Source organism: Pteropus alecto, unplaced genomic scaffold (genome assembly GCF_000325575.1).
Source record: "Pteropus alecto unplaced genomic scaffold, ASM32557v1 scaffold88, whole genome shotgun sequence".
Classification (NCBI taxonomy): domain Eukaryota; kingdom Metazoa; phylum Chordata; class Mammalia; order Chiroptera; family Pteropodidae; genus Pteropus; species Pteropus alecto.
The window spans coordinates 11,869,564-11,874,625 of record NW_006494611.1 but is presented as its reverse complement, the minus strand read 5'-3'; the positions used below and the strand labels follow the sequence as shown (position 1 = coordinate 11,874,625).

Below are 5,062 nucleotides of genomic sequence, written 5' to 3'. Positions count from 1 at the left end.
CTAAAAGTTTAAGCTGTCCATAGATGTAAATTTCCAGAAATATTGAAGCCAAGAGGGAAGTTTGTTATCCTTGCTAATGCTGTTTCTTAAACATATTAGAAATAATTAGTAATGTTTAAATACATGTAATGCTTGCTTTTATAAGGAGATAGTATAAAAATAGAAAGATAGCACTTAAAAATAACTTTACTTAAAGGACACAATTTGATAAGTTTTGACATACAGATACACCTGTGAAATACTCACCATATTTAGGATAATGAACAAATTCATCACCCCTAAGAGCTACTTTGAGCTCCTTTGTAATCCCTCCCTTGAATCCCTCCAAGTATGAACCCACTCCAGTCCCCAGGCAACCACTGATCTGCTTTCTCGCATTATACATTAGTTTGCATTTCCTACAATTTTATATAAACGAAATCATACAGTATGTACTCTTTTTGTCTAGATTCTTTCACTCAGCATAATTATTTTGAGATTCATTCATGTTGGAGTATATATTAATTGCTCATTCTTTTTTATTGCTGAGTAGTATTCCATTGCATGGATATGCAGCAGTTTCTTTATTTACCTGTTTATAGATATTTGAGTTGTTTCCAAATCTTGGCTGTTTCAAACAAAGCTGTATCGACAATCATGTACAAGTCTTTGTAAGGACATAGGCTCTCATTCACTTGGGTAAATCTAGTGACTACTAACAGCATAAGGGAGTTCTAGTTGCTCTATATCCTCATCAACACTTGGTCTGGTCAGTCTTTTTAATTTTGGTAATTCTAATGGGAGTATAGTAGTATCTTATTGTGATTATAATTTGCATTTCCCTAATGACTAATGATGTTGCTCATTTTTTCATGTCTTATTTGTCATCTATACCTCTTCTTTGGTGAAGCGTCTTTTATTCTTTTTAAAAACTGATTTTTGGTTGTTGTTGTTAAGTCTTAAGAGTTCTTTATTCAGGCATGAGTCTTTTATCAGATATTTGATTTAAAAGAGTTTCCTCCTAATCCGTGGCTTATATTTTCATTCTCTTAACTAACTCTTACTAAGAGCAGAGGTTTTACATTTTGATAAAGTTCAGTTTGCCAATTTGTTCTTTTATGGCTTGTGCTTTTGGTGTCAAGTCTAATAAATCTTTGTCTAACTCCAAGGTCATGAATACTTCTTTTTATGTTTTCTTATGTAAGTCCAATAGCTATAGGTTTTACAATTTGGTCTATGATACATTTTGAGTTCATCTTTTTATATGGTGTGAAATGTTTGAAGTTCATTTTTTTTCATGTAGACATCCAAGTTGTCCCAGCATTTTTGTTAAAAAGATTATGCTTTCACCAGTGAATTGATTTTGTACCTTTGTGAAAAATCAATTGTCTATATATGTGGAAGTCTATTTCTGGATTCTCTATCCTGTTAATTGATTTATTTGTCTATTTTTAAGCCAATGCCACAATGTTTTTATTACCATAACTTTACAATTAGTCTTCAAATCAAATATGTTACTAGAATCATATTGTGTAAAATTTAACAATACATGTCAAGGGCAATAAAATGTAAACTCCTCTTCTTCCCCAGTTCTGGACATTTTGGGCATTATATTTTCAAAAAATAATGTTAAAAGAGAGCTTTATTTTTAAATTTGTAATTATTTTTCCCCAGTTAAAATAATAATAATGATAATAATAAAGATAATTCAAGGGTAATAAAAATTCAAACTCCTCTTCCCTCATGACACATATTCCTAGAGATTTACTTTCAGAAAATATATGATAGAAAGAGAGCTTTGTTTAAAAATATGTTATAACAAATTTCACCCAACACAAAGTGAAAATGTCTTAAATGTTCAACACTAGAGAAATGATTATCAATTATATCATCTATACATGATGGAATTACAGTTTTTAAAGATAAGAGTCATGATGAGAAAACTACTTATGAAAAAACATCAAATGAAAAAGAGTGGAACACAAATTTATAAGTAGGTACATTTGATGAAATAACATCAAATGAAAGTAGAACACAAATTTGTATGTACATAAACTATGATTGCAACTCTGTGAGAACCATGCATATGGAGCAGGGAGAAAAAGTGATTCTTTTAAAGAGCTTGAGACAGCAATTCTCATAAAGTGCACTAACTTTGCTTTGCCAAATACAGTCGTCCACTGCTTATCCAAGGGAGATATGTTCCGAGACCTCCAGTGGATGCCTGAAACTGCAGATAGTACCGATCCCTCTATATACAATGTTTTTTCCTATACATTCATGCCTATGATAAAGTTTAATTTATAAATTAGGCACAGTAAGAGAATAACAATAATAAATAATAGTAAAATGGAACAATTATAACAATATTTATATTTTGTTATAACTGTAACAAAAATTATGTGAATGTGGTCTCTCTCTCTCTCCTTCTCTTTCCTAACTGATCTGGTAACCCAGACAGCTACTAAGTGACTAACAGGCAAGTATTGTATACAGTTGGATACGCTGGACAAAGGAATGATTCCCATCTTCAGCAGGTCGGAGTGAATTGGGGAGAGCTTTCATCACACTACTCAGGATGACATGCAATTTAAAATTTATGAATTATTTATTTCTGAAATTTTTCATTTAATATTTTTGGACCAAGTTTGACTATAGTAACTGAAACCTCAGAAAGAAAAACTGTGGATAAAGGGACTGTACTTTAATAGACCCTCATGGTTGTAGCAATCTAGAGCTTATAGCTAGCCTGGGTTAGTGAGATAAGTAATACAGCATTGCTCTTCAAAATAAAGAAAAGTGAATTTTTGATTTTCTGGAGTTAGCAAAGGGGGGAGACAGAGAAATGGGGAGAAGCTGGTGAAGCTGAACAGTGAGAACAAAGAAAGAAAGGTAAGCAAAAACACAGGAGGCTGGAGACTTCAGGAAAAGAAATGACCCATGAAAACTATGAGGCAGAAGTACCAGAGGGAGCTAGAGGATAGAAAAAAAAGTGTGCCCAGAAAACTGGTAAAATTGGGATTTCCAGGAGACTGACTTTTGTGTTATATAGGTAAAGACTGTAAGATGAAATAAAGAACTGGAAATAGTTGTTATATGAGTGAAACATGACTGAAGAAAGTTTTCAAATTCAATTTGTATTGATTTATTTATCCATTCCTGGGACAATACCATACCCTTTTGATTAGAACAACTTTACAGAAATGTTTAGCATCTAGTGTATTTCTACTCAAAATTTTTTTTCATGAATTTCTTGGCCATTTTCTAATTTCTCAGACTTGGTTTATTACATACAGACTTCTGAATGATTTAATCTAGTTCCCCTGAATATATTCCCCCAAATCAATGAATAAATGGTACAGCGCCATGAGAAACAAATCTAAGTAAATATTCTAAACTTAGTGACAAAGTTGATATACAATTTAGCATTCAGTAGAGAAAGTATGATTTATGTGGATAACATAATTGGTTCTTTGTCTGAAAGAAAACAAAGCTAGACTCCTTACTTTACACTCTGTAAAAAAATGAATTCCAAATGTACCAATGATGCAAAGGTTGGGGGTGGGGGGAACCATTAGAAGAAAATTCAGGAGACTATTTGTATAACCTTGGAGTAAAAGGAGAACGTTTCCTAAATAAAGCAGGAAAACCAAAAAACATAAAAATATTTATGACCATTCAAATTAAAAACTTAAATGGAAAAACAAACTATAGAAAAAGAATAAACACTCAGGAATATAAAACATTGCTAAAAGAAATTAAATCTCTAAATAAATGAAAAAGCATCTCATATTCATGGATCAGAACATTTAGTATTATGAAGATGGCAACAATCTAGAAATCGATCTGCAAATCCAACACTATCCCTATCCATGTCCCAATGGGCTTTGCAGAAATTGATAGCTGATTCCAGAATCCATATGAAATTTCAAGAGACTCCTTCCCACCCCCCCCAATTTTGAAATTAAAAATAACAAATTGGGACAATTTATACTACCTGATTTCAAACCTTACTTCAAAAGTTTCCAATGTTTCAAATTTTACACGGCACATTAACACTGCTGTAATTGTTTTATTTATTTATTTTAGGCAAGGTTAACCTCATAGATTCCAAGAACCTCATCAGTTTATAATCCCTTATTTTTTATGCCTACAGCACCTGGTGTTCCTAGGTGGTCTCCCATCCAAGTACTAACCAGGCCCAACCCTGCTTAACTTCTGAAATCAGACAGGATCCAGTTTGTTCAGGGTGGCATGGCCATAGACAATGCTGCTGTAATTGGAAGGAGCTTTTTATATATGACCTTTATTATGTTGAAGTACTTAATTTCCATTCTCAGTTTGTTGAGAGTTTTCATGAAAGTATGCCAAATTTTGTCAAATGCTTTTTCTGCATCTGAGATGAAGATGTGGTTTTTATCTTTTGTACTATTAATGTGTATCTCACTCATTGATTTTCATATGTTGAACCATCCTTGCATCTCAGGGATAAATCCCACTTGATCATGGTGTGTGATACTTTTAATGCTTTGTTGACCACCTTGACCATGCCCAATCTCGTCAGATCTCAGAAGCTATGCAGGGTTAGGCCTGGTTAGTATTTAGATGGGAGACTACCTAGGAAAACCAGGTGTCGTAGGTGTAAAATAAATAAATAAATAAATAGATAGATAGATAGATAAATAAATAGATAAATAGATAAATAATAAATAAAAAATAAAGTAAGTGTTGTTGGATTCAGTTTACTGGTATTTTGTCGAAGATTTTTATATATGTATTCCTCAGGGATATTGGCCTATAGTTTTCTTGCTGTGCCTTTGTTCGGCTTTGGTATCAGGGTAATTCTGGCTTCATAAAATGAGTTTAGAAGAATCCTCTCCTGTTCTATTTTTTAGAAGAGTTTAAGAAAGATTGGAATTAATTTTTCTTTAAATATTTGGCAGAATTCGCCAATGAAGGCATTTGGTACTGGGCTTTTCTTTGTTAGGAGGATTTTGATTACCGATCCAATCTTTATACTAGTTATAGACCTCTTGCTTCACACTATAAACAATAAATTTCACAGAGATTAAAAACATAAGTA

General features: G+C 32.4%; 1 pseudogene; it reads right to left on the bottom strand.

Annotated features, from left to right (window-relative positions):
* Positions 1-4,126: 4,126 nt before the first annotated feature.
* LOC112474238 lies at positions 4,127-4,245 on the bottom strand (annotated as a pseudogene).
* Positions 4,246-5,062: the final 817 nt, after the last annotated feature.